At 38.9% G+C, this 18849-nt stretch overlaps 1 long non-coding RNA gene across 1 annotated transcript in view; it reads right to left on the bottom strand.

Moving 5' to 3' along the window:
• Window positions 1-419: 419 nt before the first annotated feature.
• The window catches only part of LOC110599100 (uncharacterized), a 28482-nt gene continuing 10052 nt past the window's right edge, over window positions 420-18849 (bottom strand). Inside the window, exon 4 of the long non-coding RNA XR_002485028.3 lies at window positions 420-3106. This is a non-coding gene — a long non-coding RNA (uncharacterized LOC110599100). The remainder of the gene's footprint in view (window positions 3107-18849) is intronic.

Below are 18849 nucleotides of genomic sequence, written 5' to 3'. Positions count from 1 at the left end.
TTATTTATTTATATGTGGTGCTGAGAATCGAACCCAGTGCCTTACTAGGCAAGCACTCTACCACTGAGCTACAATCCCAGCCCCACGGCCTTGGGATTCTAACGCCTGCACTTACATTTTTCTAACATAACCTCTTTCTTTTTTTAAAAATTTTTTAATATTTATTTTTTTAGTTTTTAGTGGCACAACAATCATCTTTATTTGTACGTGGTGCTGAGGATCAAACCCAGGGCTGTGTGCATGCCAGGCGAGCATGCTACCACTTGAGCCACATCCCCAGCCCTCTAACATAGCCTCTTGATCTTAGCTCTGAAGCTCCTCCTCCTCCTCCTCCTCCTCCTCCTCCTCCTCCTCCTCCTCCTCCTCCTCCTCCTCTTCCTCCTCCTCCTTCTCTTCTTTTTTTTTTTTTTTTTTTTTTTACTAGGGATTAAACCCTGGGGTGCTTAACCACTGAGCCATATCCTTAGCCCTTTTTATTTTTTTTATTTTGAGACAAGGTCTTACCAAATTGCTTAGGGCCTCACTAAGTTGCTGAGTTTGGCCTCAAACTTGCCATCCACCTGCCTCAGACTGCTGAGTCACTAGGATTACAATCATGAGCAGTGATCAGCTCCAAAGTCACTTCTTATGCGTGAATTTTTTTTTATATTTAAAGTATTTTTTCAATTGTAGGTGGACACAATACCTTTATTTTATTTATTTATTTTTAGGTGGTGCTGAGGATCGAACTCAGTGCACTGAGCCACTACCCCAGTTGCTGTGTGAATCTTTTGATGGGAGAGGCTGAAACGAGCTATAGTTTTGTTTTAGAACTCAGCAAATCCTGGGTGTCCCTGTATTTCCTTCCAATTCTGCTAAAAACTTGGACAATTTATTCTTTAGAGCAAAATCAGCTCACATTATCTATTGCTGTGTCATAACTTAGGGGCTTGAAACAACAATTTATTATTACCATATTCCAAAATGGCACAACAAGGAACAAAATGTCTGGGGCTGGCTGCACTGTGCTCTCTCTCTTTCCCCTATTTCCACACACTTTCTTCCTGCAGCAGCTTAGCTTCCTCCTTTGCTGGCATCTACTCATAGTCAGACTTCTTACTTGGAAGCTGGGTGCTCTACTCAATGTCCAAGCATTAGCAAATGAAAGCTACCAGACTTTAAAGGCCAAGCCTGGGAACAGGACTGGTGCCACTCTCACAATATTCTGCTGGCCAAAACAGAAAGGGAGGAGTCATAGGCTCCTTTTTCTTAGTGAGAATAGTGTCAAATAATGTGTGGTTATCGTTCTTCCCCTATGCTTTTAATACCTTTATTCTAAAATACAGTAAAGCTCTGGGATACAAAGATTTAGATGTGATTTTACTTCTGCACAGATCCATTCTCACAAAGCAGGTGGCCTCAAGTTCTTGTGATCATTTTGATGCTCAGTTCAGCACACAGAACCACTGGGTTTGAAATTACTGACATGTGGCTAATTTCCCTTTCGTTTCTCCAGGGACTGTCTTTACTCTGTTTCACTGCTCCATGCCCCAGGAAGCTGATTCCTATTTTCTGACTCTGGTTCTAGCTGAAGTTCACTGGAAGCAGATGAGGATGAGTGGGGTCGCTGTGTTTGGTCCCCCACCTCTTTCTCAGCGGAGTCACTATGGTTTGGCTTCATGATGCTACCTTCTCCTTTTGTTGACACCATTTTCTCTCTGAGTTTGCTCAGGCCTAGCATGGTAATGGCTTCCTGGTTCTTGCTATCTCTAGAGTACTGTACCACTCTTGTTTATTTCCCTTAACCTTGATTCTTGATTAAATTCTCCTAGTAGAGTATTTTCTTCTGTTAATAGAAGCTGGGTTTGGTGGCGCACATCTGTAATCCCAGTGGCTTGGGAGGCTGAGGCTGGAGGATTACAAATTCAAGGCCAGCCTTAATGAATTTACTGACATGTGGCTAATTTCCCTTTGTTTAGTGAAACCCATAGCAACTTAGTGAGAGAGACCCTGTTTCAAAATAAAAAATTAAAAAAAGGAATGGGCATGTAGCTCAGTGAAAAAGTGCCCCTGGTTTCAATCCCTAGTACCCACCCACCCCCACTTCAAAAAAACTAATGGAGATTGATATAGATGTTCTATTTCTTAAAGTGACAAAATTGAAAATCCCCCCCTTTCCTTATGAAGATTTTCTACCAGTGTGTACTTAACCCATTTTTCTATCAGGTTTTTGGTCTAATACCCCTCCATTTTTAAAAGTTCTTTACATATTAAGAATAGTCTATCTCTGTACATATTAAAAATATTTGTTTCCAATTAACTCATTTGTGTGTGTGTGTGTGCACGCGCACACGTGCGTGCATAGGTATGTTCTGGGGATCGAACATAAAACCTTACACATGCAAAGTGTATACCACTGAGCTACATCCTCAGCCTTGCTCACTGTTCCCTTAAAAAGACAAAACAAAACAATGTTTGTCATGGATTTCACAGTGGACTTGCTCATGGGTAAGCAATAAATTGATTTAGGAAAAACTGACATGTCCCCTAAACCTGATGACTTTAAACTAGATATTTTAAATATACACACACATGCACAACAGATTCTACAAACTCATCCCAGATGTGGAAAGGACCAATTTCAGCAAGTATTTTGTTTCACCTACTGTTTGTAAATTACTATCATAGAATATAAGATGAGTGGGTCGGTCTCTGTCCTCAAGAAGATAGCCACCTGAAGCAGGTGAGAAGCACTTATATAAATGATTCTAGTGAGGCTTCATAGCTTTCAATACAGTATCTTTCAGGTTAGCGTCTCTCTGAGCCACTGAAATCTGCAGTCCAAACATCCAGTATTTGCAAACAGCCCATGGTGGAAATGAAATTTGTTTGCACTTCATATTTCCTCTGGCATGCTGATTTATAGTCTTCGGGTATCCTGATTACCTCTCACATGAAGCCTCATTCTCAAAATAGTTATGGAAGAAGAAAGGATAATGATGAGACCATTTATTCATTCTACAAATATCAGAGTGCCTTCTACATGTGAAGCACTGCTCTGGAGCTGAGCACGGAGTGGATCACAAGAAAGACTACATCCCTCCTTGTGGAGATGGCATGCTGGAGGCTGAAACAGAAAACAAGCTAAATGATAGAGCACAGTTCAAAATATAATTAAATTTTTAGAAAAGGGAAGGAAGGAAGAGAAAGGGAGGGCTGCTATGAGGGAACACCTTCCTGGGAGAGCCACTTAGGAAGACTTGAATTGCATTGATTAAACCACAGAAGGTCCTTGGAGGACCTGCAGAGCAAGGGACATCATGGGTGTCCGCACAGCTAGAGGAGAAAGCCAGGGAAAGACATGCAGAAAAAGGCTTAAAGTCAGCTGAGCCTAGATCAGGGAGACACTCTAGATAAAAGGATTTGGGATTCTGTTCTGTGAAATGGGATACCTTTCAGCAGGGGGATGACATATGCGATCTGATTTACATCTTGCATCTGGCTGCCATGGAGAAAACAGATGGTAGTGAGGGTACAAATGGGAGACCGGGTAGGAGTCATTTTGCTGATCATGCAAGAGATGACCAGAGCTTGAGCCAAGCTTCTTCTGGGGAGAGGAAAAACAGCAGAGAAATGGAGGAATGTGGGAATGTTTTGAAGGCCACAACACTCTGGGCCTCAATAGTGGAAAAATAGGAGATAGAGGAAGGCAGAATGTCTTCAGCCACTGTGAATTGTGTATTGTTTTGCATTTTGTGGAAAAAGAACAATGAGATTAGACCAAGTATGAATGATTTATGTTTTAAAGCATCATATATGAAATGTTTTCCTCCAGGAAACAAAAGGATTTTTTCTTTTAAGAAAAATAATGCACATTTTATATAAACAAATTAAAAATACATAAAATGATCTTTAAAAGAACATTTAAATTAGCTATAACCACTACTTAGAGACTATCTGTTAATATTTTTACTCATATACTTCAGATATGCATGTATGTTTATGTGAATATATTTATATAGAGAAATCACCTTTTTAGGACTACTGACTTCTACGAGTATTTTCTTTAAGAGAACATGATTTGAAAGTTGAAAGATCGACTTCTAAAAGAACTTTAAAGTTATAATGAAAAGTTGTCTAGCATAGGCATACCAATTACTTAGATTTTATAGCATATCAGACATAAATTATCTCTTTAAGTATCAGTAGTAGCTAATGTCATTAACATAACAATAACCTTTAGTGAAATATTAGTAACAGAGGAAAGAACATCTTGCTGCGAGGCCTAAGTCCTAGCTCCAAGTTATGATTAGACACAAGACGATAAACTACTTCGAGTCTCAGTTATGTGCCCAATAAACATCTTGGACTAGATGAAGTCTGAGACCTCTTCCAATTTTAAAACCTTGTCCAAGTCTTATTTTGGAATATGGGCATTTGCTGAGATACATTTTCTGAGATGCAAATTTTTACTTTCAAATATCTTATCTGCAATGCACCTGTTTTCAAGCTAAGGAAAATGGATCACATTTTGAAGAAAATGTGAAGTCTTTGAAGATGAGGCCTATTTACAGAGACCAATTTGTTTCTCTGCATTATTTTAGCATGCAACCCTATTCCAGAAGCCTCCCGACTATCCCAGGCTTCTAAAAGTGGGGGTAGAGGAAGCTTATTACCATGGAGACAGATGGGAGCAAATGGTCACATCATCAAAAGCAAACTAGGGATGTACAAAGCTTTTGTGATGCTGATCCTTTTTCTTTTTTTAAGTAAGAAGAAGAAGGGAAAAAAGGCACAAATAAAAGGACAGATCTCTCTCATTAAATCCAACACTAATTTAGTAATCAGCGAAATAAAGGTACCCTTGAAAGCTCGCTGCCAGAAAATACAGTACAACAAAGAAGCACAAAAGGTTGCTGGCTGCCAGGTGTAATTTCCAGGTACTCCAAGTGCATTTGGAGTCCCTGTTCTCTAGCTTTTCTTTACAGATTGGCTGTCTTCGTGGTAGATTCGAACTATCCATTTAGTCACCCTAGTGTGTTTCCCAAATATTTAGAAGGAGAAAAATTGCAGAAAAATAACCTTTAATTTTATGATTCTGTAAGGGAAACTTCAAATTTATAAGGTATGAAAAGCTACTGTTTATTGCCTATCACTTTGGATAAACTGGAAATAGTTTTGACAGCAGGATAAGAGTTAAAGTCAGGGTAAGAGTCCAAATTTATATACAGTAGCTCATATCAGATATAACAACCATCAATTGGATTGCTTGTATAGATATCTTTATCTACCTATCTATCACTCCTCCCTCCCTCCCCCCCCCCTCTCTCTTCCAGTTTTCTGTCACACCCATCCATTACTCTATTTTAGTCTTGTAGAAGCTGCCAAAAACCTGAAGGAATAAAAGATTTACTCAATTTTTCATAAGTGCCCCCCAAAAGACATCACTTGAGAATGATTATACAAAAGGGAAAATTTGATCAAGATTCTGTTTTGAACTTTCAGTCAAGGCATGATTATGGAATGTTTTAGAAATTAAAGTGATTTTTTAAAGTGTTCGGTGCTATTTAGAGGAAAATGTGATAGGTAGATAGATAGGTAGGTAGATAGATAGATGGAATTTTATTTTTGTGGAACTAGAGATAGACCCAAGAAGTGTTTTACTATTGACCTACAATTTAGCCTATTTTTTATTTTTTAATTTTGAGACAGGGTCTCACTAAATTACCAGGCTGGTCTTGAACTTGTAATCCTCCAGCCATGGCCTCTTGAGTTGCTGAGATTACAGATGTGTGCCACTGTACCCGGTTATATTATATTTTAAAATGTAAATTATGAGGAAAATTGTTTTGTTTTTAAAAATCTCCCTCTTTTTCCTTTTCCTCCTCTTCTTCCTTTTTTTTTTAACATCAAATTTCTCCTCTTGGCCTACAGCACTGAGAGAAGACTATTCATAATAATAAAGACATTAATTTTCTTAATTGATCTATCAATTCAATGCAGAGTCAATTAAAACACCAAAATTAACCTAAAAATACTAAAATTCATCAGGAAATATACATGGTGAATTATAAAAATTCTGAAAAATAAGAGTAGTGAAGGGCAATTAATTTTTAATGATAAAATATTTTATTCTAGAGAAGAATGAGTTAGCTAAATAGAATGACCTGAAATAAACCCAAATACATGTACAAACTTAATGTGAGAAAAGGCAGATGAGTCAAATTTATGTGGGGTTTGATGGAGGAAGGAAGTTGATAAGTAGTGATGGGTAAACTCTCTAGGAAAAATTAAAAAAAATCAGATTCTTTATATCTCAAAACTTTCCAGAAGCTTCAAAGATTGAATTGTAATATACAGATAAAGAATATACATAATTCAAAACTTTGGTGAATTTATTTTTGCATAATCTTGGAGTATAAAAGGACTTTTTAAGTAAGGTACACAATCTCAAATCACTTAAAGAGGACAAAAAAATTGAACATATAAAACTGGAAAAAACTGCATTATATTTGGCAAATAAAGAGATAAAGTGTAGGCCATCTTGTACAACTTGAAAAGTTGAAACAAATCAAAAAGAAAATGGTTAAACGCATTAATATCTTCATCTTATTCACAATTAAATAATGATAACTAAAAACAATTAATATATCCATACAATGAAGTTATCTGGCAATAAAAATCAGTATTATTAATAATAACCCCAAAGTATAAACAACCCAAAAGCTCATGAACTGGTGAATGGACAAACAAGATGGGATCCCACTCATTCACACATGGGCTATTATTTAGCCATGAAAGGGGGTGAAATTTGGACTCAGGGACCTTGGAAACATTATGCTAAGTGAAAGATGCCAGACACAAGACCATTGTCATATGATTCCAGTTACATGAATTGTCCATAATAGGCAAATCCAGAGGACAGAATACAGATTCATGGTTGCCTAGAGCTGGTATAGATGGGAACTGAGGGAAGACTGGGAGTGATTGAAAAAGGGTAAAGAATTTCTTTTGGTTTATGTATAACTCTGTGATATACTAAAACCATTAAACTGTACACTTTAAATACATAAGTTGTCTGGTATATGAATTATATATCAATAAGGTTATTTTTTTAAAGTTTATCTAAAAAAAACCATAAGGTGTGTTGAATTTGTTCACTATATTACAAAGCTAGTTAATAATGAATGTTATAAAGTATATTGGATACAGATTTTCTCATACTCTGTAGGTAGAAATGCAAATTGGTATAATTTTTTTAAAGGACTATTTAGTAATATCTTTTAAAATTTAAACATATCACATTCTTTGATTCTTCATTTAAATATGAAAAAATTACTAAATGGATGTACTTGCAAAAACTTGCAAAGATGTAATAGGAAAATTGGAAAACATGTAGATAGCCATTAAGGGAAGCTTTATATTGCCTTTAGTAAGTATTATAGGCTGCAAATATAGCTCAGTGATATAGCACATGCCTAGCCTGTGTGAGGATCTGGGTTCAATCCCCAGTACCAATAAAAATATATACATATAATAAAATAGTTATATATAATAGATATATATGAGATAACTATATGAATTGATATGAAGATATCTAAGGGGGGAAAACTAGTATTTATTGAGCATGGCTATATGACACTCTTCTAAGTGGATTAAGTGAAATAATACAAATAACTTACCTACTCCTCTTTGCAATTTTATATTTTTTGTATATTTTTACCTCCAATTTTATAGGTAATACTGCTGAGAGGCACATGGTAGACACAGAATTCAAACCCATTTGATTACATTAAAACTATAGCTGTACAGAAATGTGTCTTCATGGTTAATTATTCTTTCTAGAAGCTTATGTAAGTAACTGGTGAAGAGAGGGGACTGAACTGCCTCCTCACTGGTTGATAGAAGGTAAGCTAACAAAAACTACAGAGTGAGGTGGGATTGGTGAAGGGAGCTGGTTTTAGTTTGTGTGTAGTATTACTGTGATGAAATGTTTTAGAAGAGAAAAGGCTTATTTTGGCTCATGATTTTGGAGGTTCCCCTACAAGATTGGGTGAACACATTGCTTTGGGGCTCTGGTAGGAGTGTCTGCGGGCAATGGTGGGGAGCATATGGTTGAGCAAACTGCTTGTATCATGAGCAGGAAAACAGAGCAAGAGAGGAAGAAGAGACTGGGGTTCCACAATCCCCTTACGTGCATGACCTCGATGACCTTCCATAGACCCCATTTCCTAAAGGTCCCACCATCTCCCAGTAGCGGGAAGCCTTGGAGATGGTGATCATGAGGACCAAGACTTTAGTACATGGACCTTTCAGGGACTTCAAGAACCAAACAATAGCATATGTTCTATCTTTTAATGTCCTCATTACTGATTGAAAGTAGAATACTAAATCCATAATCCAGTTAAAGAAACAGGATTTGTATGACATTCTTGGATATGAAAAATCAAAGGTCAGCTCAACATACTTAAAACTAAATGGCTAATCTTCTTAACTTTGATCTCTTCCTTAAATGAAATAGTGAGTATACAAATCTAATTTGCCTTTCTCAGGATGTCTAAGACATGGCTATCTTTTCTGTCTATTTATGCCTGGCCTGCTCATAACCAGATCGCAGTCCAATCCAGCAAAAAACACCGTCCATGGTATTTGTTACCCACTGGTTTCATCATACCACTCCCTTCCTTACACTATAAAAGCCTGTAACTCTTCCAGGGAGGAAGACTTCATCCTTAAATCAAGTTTCAAGCCTGATCTGGCTGAAATCTTTCCTTCCAGTATAATTTCCCACAACTTCATCCTCCTCACCAGCTTTACTGCTTGCTGTGTAAGACTTTTGTTATTCCTAAATCAGCCAGTCTCCTTCCTCTCTGCCCCTCTCTACCATAGCCTCTCATCAAGGTCTAATTTACTACCTATTCTTACCTACAGCCTTTCCCTGACCACCTGTTTAGGTTGGATATTAAATGTTCACCAAAGGCCGGGTGTTGGAGTCTTTGCTGCCAGCCTGTGGTGCTGCTGGGAGGCAGTGGAAGCTCTAGCGGGTGGAGCCTAGTAGAAGGAAGTTAGATCAATGAGGTCACGCCTTTGAAAGAGATATTGGGACACTAGTCCCTTCCTCTCTCTCCTTTGGCTTCCCAGCTGCCATAAGCTGAACAATTCTGTTTCACCATGCCCTCCCTACCATGATGCTCTGCATTACCACAGGCCCAAAGCAGTTGGGCCAAGCAACCATGGAATGAACTATCAGCCAAAATAAATCTTTCTTCTTTGTAACATATTTATCTCAGGTAATTTGTAACACACTATCCCAATTTACTAAAGAAATACAATTACAACTTATTTCTCATAAGTGCATCCAGGAATACATGTCTTCATGGTTTACTTCACAATGGAATAAATGACAACCCCTCCATACAGGCTCTGGATTCCTCTTCTCTCCAGGAAGCTCACACTATAGATTATTCTTTCTCACCCCTGTATCTTTTATTTATTTATCTATTTTTGCATCCCAATTAAAAAAATTTTTAAAAATTTTGTTCTTTTTAGTTATACATGGCAGTAGAATGTATTTTAATATATTATATGCATGGAATATAACTTCCCATTCTTGTGGTTGTACATGATGTGGAGTTATACTGGTTGTGTATTCATAAATGACCATAGTAAAGTAATGTCTGATTCATTCTGCCTTCCGATTCCCATTCCCCCTCCCTTCCCTTCATTCCCCTTTGTCTAATCCAAAGTACTTCTATTCTCTGTCCCTCCCACCCCAATTAGCCTTACTCTGTGTTAACATCTGCATATCAGAGAGAACATTCAACCTTTGGACTTTTGGGATTGGCCTGTTTCACATATCATGATAGTCTCCAGTTTTGTCCATTTATCGGTAAATACCATAATTTCATTTTTCTTTACAGCTGAGTAATATTCCATTGTGTATATATACTGCATTTTCTTTATCCCTTCATTTGTTGAAGAGCACCTAGCTTAGCTATTGTAAATTGAGCTTCTATAAACATTGATGTGGCTGCATCACTATACTATGCTGATTTTAAACCCTTTGGGTATATGCAGAGGAGTGGGATAACTGTCACCTCTGTATCTTTAATCTCTCACTCCTACTGGTTCCTTCCCATCTCCATATTAAATTTCCCCCAAAATCTCCAAGTACAATGATGCAGAAAATGTATAGCACAGAGAAAGTTCTGGTCTCTGTAAGTAAAATGCTGAGAAGGGAGTAAAGAGAAAGCAAGCTGTGGCTGTCATTATGAAGAACAGTGTAGAGTTTCCCCCCAAAATTAAAAAATAGATCATTATTTGATCCAGTTATTCCACTTTTGTATATATATCTAAATGAAATGAAATCAGTATACCAAAAACATACCTACACGCCTATGTTTATTGCAGCCCTATTCACAATAGCTAAGAAAATGTGGTACATATACACAATGGAATATTATTTGACCTAAAAGAAGACTGAAATCTTGTTACTTGCAGCAAAATTGATAAAACTGGAGGGCATTACTCTAAGTAAAATTAACAGACACAGAGACATATGTGGAAACTAAAAATAATCAACTTGAATAGTGATTACTAGAGGTTGTGAAGTGGGGGTGGACAAAGGTTAAATTATAACAAACATTTTGGAAAAGAATTTCACATTAAAAAGTTGAAGATTATTATCTCCTATGACCCAGAAATTCCATTCTTAAATGTAGACTGCAAAGAATTTCTTGAATATGTGCACCGAGAGACATGTGTAAGAGTACCCAGGGTAGCATACTTATCATAGACCATGGACTCAACTCAAATTTCTGTCAAGGGTAGAGAAAATAAGTAATATATGATCGTATCCTAATACACATAAATGTATTATGGTGCATATGATATGTTGAACAGTATCCTATAGAATGGAATATTATTGAATATAATAGATTATTACTGAGTGGCAAAATGAATAAAACATGGCTACAAATAGCAATGTCGATGAATCACATCTATGTTTGAGAAAGAGAAAAGCAACCCCTGCTATCCAGGAGCAGCTCTGGGATTATCAGATGTCCACTCATGGGTAGACTTGGTGTTCCAGTGAATGTAAATAATTTCACATGACATAACACAAGACAAGGCCATTCCATTGCCTGTGATAGATGAAGACAAAAACAAGACTTCTCTGTAATCACAACTGACCACAGACAAAGCATGGATAGTGTCCAAACCACAAAAAATGACCAAATATTCTCTTATCTTAGCTGATATGATTGCTGCTTCTTTTCCAGTTACAATTTTTGCCTTGGTCTAACCTTCCTTTCTTCTAAATAAGATTTAGAGTAATATCCAATCTAAGAATTACACCCCCCCACTTCTTGACAGTATCCAATACCCAGCACAGCCCGCTTCCTTAAACTCTCCCCCAAACCAGTTAACAAAAGCCCAAGGCCTCTAAGTCCTAACACTCTGTTCCTGAGATGCTTCCTGCTTCCATGGTTCGCATCCCCTTCATTGTGATGAGTAATTAACTCAACTTGTTCAAGTGCAGGCTAGTTCTTATTGGACCGGACTGTGTGGATACATTAAATTAAATGAAAAAAGCAAGTCCCCCAAATATAAAACCCCATTTAAACAAGGCCAAGAAAAGGTAATTCAAATTAAATTGTTTAGGAACACATTACCACGTAGGTGATAAAAACTACAGAAATAAAAGGGAAATGATTATGTCAGGTGTTGGTGCAGGGTTTGTTCTAAGGGGAAGAAAGGGATGGCCTGAGCTGAGCTAAGGGGTATTCACAGAGTGGATGCCTGGGAAGGATGAGCGCAGGGGAAAGCCAGCTCCTACCCACATGGATCTGAGGGCTCTGAAGGCGACCTCTCCTTCAAATATGTCTGGGAAAAGGATCCAAGCATTCTTTCACTCAATAGGGAAAGAACGGATGTGGGGAGAAAGCTTCCGTCCGGACAGAGCATACTTTATTCCAGGATGGGTAAGAGAAGAAAGTACTGCAGCCTAGGAATGCTGTTGCTCAAGAGGAGGAAGGGAATAACCTCCAGATGAGTTCAGAGGAGAGCATACCCCCAGAATCCATCTACTGGAGGATCCAGAAGAAAACCACAGGGAACTGGTAGTCTTCATAGGATTTTTTTAAAAGGAAAGTGTTATGAGTTATTAAAAGAGGGGATAAAATGGAATAAAAATACAATGTATTGGTCTGTGTGGGTTGCTATAACAAAATATAATTGATTAGGTGGTTTATAAACAATAGAAACTTGTTCGTGGTAATTCTAGAGGCTGGGAAATCCCAGACTAAAGTTTTAGTGTGATAGCGTGAGAATGATCCACCAAGGACAATGCCTAATTCTGGTGTGATAGACTAATTGCTATAGGCCAAAATTATTTCATGTTGGTACTTTTTGTATCTTAATGTTTTTCCACTTGTGCCATTTTTCTTTTTTACAACCAAGCAGTGTTAAAATAGTCCATTGTCATATTTCATCACCATGAATAAATATCATAAAGTCCAGAGACTATCAAAACCAGAAGCAAGCCACTCCAAATGCAAATATTGACTCTTTTTTTTTTTCACCACTTGTCTCTCAAGTTCTTGAACCTACTTAGAGTTAAAAGCAGCAGTGGCCCAGTAACAATATTAACTATTTACCATTTACTTAGTTTTTTTTTTTTCCCCCCAGAAAATCTGATATCCCATAGAGGAACTGTCCTCCCGAAGTGCTCACATTCAAGGGTCCCAAATACATTTATTTTCAGAGCCAGAGCCAGAAAATGTTCTGGAGCCTGTAGTAGTGGAATAGACTGTTGCAAACTCTTATATAATTTCTGTCCTCTCTCAGTTACTAAGAAAATGTGCAAACCTGCAAGCCCCAGTTAACATGCATCCCATAAACATCTCTTGGCTCTCATTTTGCAGAGGACACAGAAGACAAGGATCCTACTCTCAAGGAGCTGACAATCTAATGATTTGTGTTTCATAAAATCAATGAAACCACAGAATGAGTCTTAAACTTTTGAGTCCTGGATCCGTGCCACAAGCACCAACACTATTTGAGAGTCCTGTTGGAAACGCAAACTTTGGGCCCTGCCCCAGTCCTACTGGATCAGAATCACTGGAGGGTGGAGAGACAGGAAATCTCTGCAGGGGGGTTTTATACACACTGACCTTTGAAAGGCATTATAAAATTGAGAAAAGAAGAAGTTGGAGTAGACTAGGAACAGGGGGAGGGAGCGATTCAAGGAGGCCCTTGAACTGAAGCTGAAGTGCAGGTAGCTAGAGTTTGGAGTAATAAAGGGCTCTCAGCAGAGCATTCCAGGCAGGAGGAACAACAGGAGGAAAGGCAAGTAGAATGCTGGTGGCAGAAGGGAACCTGATTGAAGCTGAAAGCCCAGGAGTGATAAGAAGGAAGAACGAGTAGGAGGGCAAGGCCGGATCTTGTCAGGAGTGGGTTCAGAAAACATGTTCCCTGTAAAATATGAATATGAATATGTGTGTGTGTGTATATATATATATACTCTGATCTCAAAGATAATTTATTTCTGTATGAAAGTATAAACGCTAGAGAAGCAAATTATACAGCAAAATGTAGAACATTTCTCCATGATCTCCTTCCCAGCAAAAATTTTAAAAGGGTAGCATTTCGAAAATATTCCCCTAGAATATTTTTTTGTTCTTAGTCTTATCATCCTATTCCCACATACACTAAATAAGATTGTCCTTTATTCTCAGCTCTGAAACTTCCTTTGTTTACATATTTTTGTTAGAGGTTAATAGTTCTCCATCGTAGTTGGGTTCATCCTGACATAATCATACATGGATGGGATTTGACTTCAGTTCCCTTTTCTCTCCATTTTCTCCCCCTAACTCCCTCCCCTTCCCCATTCTCCTTCCTCTACTCTGCTAGACTTCCTTTCACTCTTGTGTTTATTTATATTCAATCAGTTATTTTTATTTACACAGAAAGGTGAAATTCCCTGTGGTATTTTTATATATGCATATAACATTATTTAAAAAAATTAATTGCCGGGGCTGGGGATGTGGCTCAAGCGGTAGCGCGCTCGCCTAGCATGCGTGCGGCCCAGGTTCGATCCTCAGCACCACATACCAACAAAGATGTTGTGTCTGCCGAGAACTAAGAAAAAATAAATAAATGTTAAAATTCTCTCTCTCTCTCTCTGTCCCCCTCTCTCACTCTCTCTTAAAAAAAAAAATTAATTGCCTATTGCCTCCTCTTTCCCATTCCTCCACTCTGCCTCTTGATCTCCTTCTTCTACACCACTGATCTTCCCTGTATCTTTACGATATTTATTCTTCCTTTCTCCTTTCTTTCATTTTATTCAGGCTTTCATATAGGAGAGGAAACATTTAATCTTTGAGTTACTGAGTCTGGCTTACTTCATTTAACAAGATGTTCTCCATTTCCATACATTCTTCTCTATGGCTGAGTAGAACTCCCACTGGAAAAAACATATTCTTATAATAAGACTTTCTTTCGTTTCTAGACTGTCCCCTAGATTGGTGGAACCCTGAGGCTGGTGGATACAACTTGATTATAATAGAGTGGTCTAAATCTAGGTGACCATGGTAAGTGTGAAATGCAATCCTGAAATTGACTTGTAGCTTTATTTTTGTTTTATTTGTGGTGCTAGGCATAGGACTGGGGCCCCTGCACATGCTAGGCAAGTACTCTAGCACTGAGCTGCAGCTCCAGCCCTTGCTTTATTTTTTTAAACAAAGAGAGGATACATGAACTAGTCAGCACTCTGTATGAATCCCTGGCCCATTCAGTGTGAATCGGGTGTATCAGCTGGCTGCATATCAGCTGGCCTGATGGCCTTCTCTGCAGGACAGCCCAAAGCCACAGGACACACACCTAATGCATGCTGTTAGTCTACACCCACTAAGGCCCATCCTTTTTGTTCCAACCAGTAGAGAAAGTCCCCAGTTTTCTTGGGGACCACAGACAATGGGTCCACCCTTCTCTGTGCAAGCATGCCTGGAGCGCTGAGAAAATGTAATCATTGACTCCCCTCTTTAGGTAGATCCTCCATTCTCCTTCCTATGGGGTCTTGAGCATCATTAAGGCCTGTGTGTGTTCGTTTGAGTTACTGTTTAAAAGTTGGCTTCTTAGGAAAATAAGAATGTGCTTCTACTTCTACCTTGAGGACTAGAAAAGTAGTCCTTAATCCTATAGGGAATGAAACTGAGCCTTTTGCATTGATACAGGGAAATATAGGCTATAAGTGGTCTCCAAATACAGCAGTCATGGGAAACTCTCAGGGAGCAAACTTTGGTTGATAATGAAGGGCTCGGGGTGTGGCTCAGTGATAGTGTACTCACCTAGCATGTGTGAGGCACTGGGTTTTATCCTTGGCACCACATTAAAAAAATAAACACAATAAAGTTATGGTGTCCATCTACAATTAAAAAAATTAAAAAAAAATTTTTAAAAGAAATGAGGTTTAGTGCTTTAAATCACTATCCACAACACCACAAATATTTACTAAGCACTCAGGTCAAACACTGTCTTGGGTACTGAGGATGTAATGGCACACAAACACAGGCATACTTATTATTTATGGAGCTTATGGTTGTTATCTTGATGCTTACAGTTTCACAGGAAGGTCATTACAAATCTAAAAGCATTCTGATAAGTATAAAAGCTTAATTATTATAAGTGATGTAAAGAGGAACATATGGTATTTGAAATAAAAACATGAGACAGAAGTCATCAATCTAGAGAGGCAGTAAGGGAAGACTTTACTGAAGGTCTGACACTGAACTGAGAGCTGAAGGATGAGGGGGGATTGCCAAGGCAAAAAACATTCTAGGCAGAAAGATGTGCAAAGGCCCTATGGCAGGAATGTGCATGGCATGTTCATGGCACTGGAAGAAGGTCTCAGTGACTGAAGCAGATGTTTGCAGGCAGGTGTTAGTAGTAAGATGTTGCTGTAAAGGAAGAAAGGACCAGAGTATGTGTGGGGCTCCTAGAGCACAGTAAGAATTCATATGGGCAACAGGAAGCCTCTGAAATTCTGAACCAGGATTCTATTTTGAAAGACTTGTCCTGACTATAATAGGAACATGGATGAGGAGGGCTGACCTTGCCTCTGGGAGACTTTGCAGGAACACTGCAGAGGAGAGCAGGTAGAAGCTTGGTCTGTGGTTGAGCAGCAGAAACGAAGAATCATAACGTCTAAAAGTTCCCTAGGGTGCTGCAAGCTTTCAAGAGAGCTGGGGGCTTGCCACCCCTGTTCTAAAGCTGGCTGATTCTAAAACAGCAGTCTGTATTGAGGTGGTCATACTAAATTTGAAATGTGAATGTGTGATTGACTTCCAGCTTTGTGTTTTAAAGGAATAATGGGACAGGCAGTTTTTCTAGACAAGTGAATCCTAGAAAATGAGTAGAAGCAGCACAAGAGAAATTCCTTAGGAGTGTCATTCTGCTTTATGACCACTGAGTGCTGCTGTTTCCAGTGACAAGTTCCCAAGAAACCAAAGGGGGAGCACCAGTGAGAGAAACTGGGAAGGAGGGTTGGGGGGGCGGGGAGGGTTAGCGGGCGGGGGGGGGGGGGGGCGGGGTAAGGGAATCACCTTATAATACAAGAGAGCCAGGAAGACAAAGAGGTTTCCTAATTTTGATAAATCCGAGTCCTAAGCAGCAGGGGTCCACACCAAGTTTTCGTGAAGGTCATTTTGCAGTACGGTAACTTCTGGCTTTACTGTCAGCATCTCTAAAGACAGTCCAAGTAACACAGGGGCCAAGAAAGGGCTTTTTTAGAACCATTAGCGTCCTTCCTCCCCCACAGTCCCATTAGAGGGCCTTATTAAACCAACGCAGACAAAGAGCAAAGATGCCCTAGTTAATGGAGAGTCTCCGATAATTACTCTGCTCAGCCGCTTCTTTTAGGGTCTGAATGGTCTTTAAATAATGTTTCTCTTGCTGTGGTCATAGACAATGACCTAGCAGTCTGCTTTAAGCAGTGCCAATCCCATTAGCCGAAGAATAGCAAAGCTCTGGGTGAGTGTGCAGCGTGCCAAGGAGAGAGAGAGAGAGAGAGAGAGAGAGAGAGAGAGAGAGAGAGAGAGAGAGAGAGTGTGTGAGAGAGTGTGTGTGTGTTGGGGAGCTTGGCTTATGGTAGGGATCAGTTATATGTGTCCTTTCCTCCCTTCCTCTTTGTACCCATCCCTCCCAGGAATCAAACACACCCCTGTGTCTATTAGATTACTAGATTATCTATTGCATGCCACCCAGTCTTTTCTGAAAATGGCAAGGAACTCCCTCAAATACTTGAGGAAGATGATGCTTATTCGCTAAACATTTTTTCTGGAGGATATGATATCAAACATGTCCCTGTCCTCTAAGAAGTTCAAGTCCCCAAATCACGAGATTACAAGCAATACGAAGACACCTCCAGTGAATGCCTGCCACCCAGATTTGGAAAATGAGGAAAGTTTCACTGGAAAGAAAAGGAGTGGGGGAGAGGCAAATGTTGTAGGGGGAACCTCAAGGTCTTTGGGATGTCTTCCTCTCTAGCCCTCCTGGTACTGGCAACTCTTTTCTTCTGAGACTTAGAATACTTGGTTATATTTAAAGACAATTTATACCTGGGAACAGGCATCTGAATTCATCCAGGAAGGATCAAACTTTGCAATATGAAAGCAAGTGAATTCAGTCACGAGCTGCCTGCCCTGTCATATAGATGTACAAAATGACAAAGTCACCGCAGGAAATGGAACCTGCTTTTGCCCACCTTTGAAAAAGTTTTTGTAGGATTCTGGAGTGGTCTGAAGTGACAGTTTTTGAACAAACTAGGTGTGAAAAGAGGTTAGCATAAGGAAGTTGTTAACTCTCCTTCCACAAATACATAGAGTGAGTTATGTGCACATCAGTGAGAACCACAGGCTCTGCAGCCACCAACATACATATGTCACCTGCCAACTCCTGGGAGAAATGACAGACTGCAACCAACAGGATCAAAGAGGCATTTTCTGGTTCTGACTTCTAGAAGACACCATATGCAAAGAAATATTCTGCTTGGCAAAACTAAGAGGCTACTCCATTCAGTTCTCACACCCTTTAACTTTGATCTGCCTGTCATTTGAATGACTCTGATCAGCTTATGCATGGGGTTCCTTCTGTATTATTTAATTTAAATTCCTGATGTTATTAATTTTCAAAAGCATGAAATTACTATTATTTGAGAATTGCTGGCTTCCTGTATAGGTACCATTAACAACCTATCTGTGGGAGTAATAGCTTTCATTACTATAATAATTATTTAAATAATTAAATAATTAAAGGTGCAAAAATAAGGAATCATCAGTAGAAATGAACTCAGTGATTTTGTTTGTTAGTTTTTTTTTTTTTCTGGTGCTTTGTTGTTTTTTACAGTAGGGGGGTGAAACCCAGGGCTTCATATGAGCTAGGCAAGTGCTCTACCACTGAGCTATGTCCTCAGCCTCACTCTATTCTATGCTTTTGTGTCACTGATTCCGATTCTGGGGCAAAGAACAGAATAATGGTATAAGTTTACCTGGGCCTTAGGGTGGTACAGGGGGAAGAATTTTAGATCATATGGGAAAAGGAGATTTGGCTTTTAAGAGTAAGATCACTAGGACTGGGGATATAGCTCAGTTGGTAGTGTGTTTACCTTTTATGTACATGGCTCTGGGTTCAATCCCCAGCACCACAAAAGAAGAAGAAGAAGGAAAAAAAGGATCATACCTTGGGTTAGATTTTAAATATGAAAACAAAAGCAAACACAAAAGACAAACAAAAAGCATCCTGAGAGCAACCTTAAAAATCACTTTTGAGAGCCAAATGGAATTCTGGAATCATGGCAGTCTTGAGTATTAT

Source organism: Ictidomys tridecemlineatus, chromosome 7 (assembly GCF_052094955.1).
Source record: "Ictidomys tridecemlineatus isolate mIctTri1 chromosome 7, mIctTri1.hap1, whole genome shotgun sequence".
In the NCBI taxonomy this organism is placed as follows: Eukaryota; Metazoa; Chordata; class Mammalia; order Rodentia; family Sciuridae; genus Ictidomys; species Ictidomys tridecemlineatus.
This window is presented reverse-complemented; position numbering and strand designations above follow the sequence as displayed.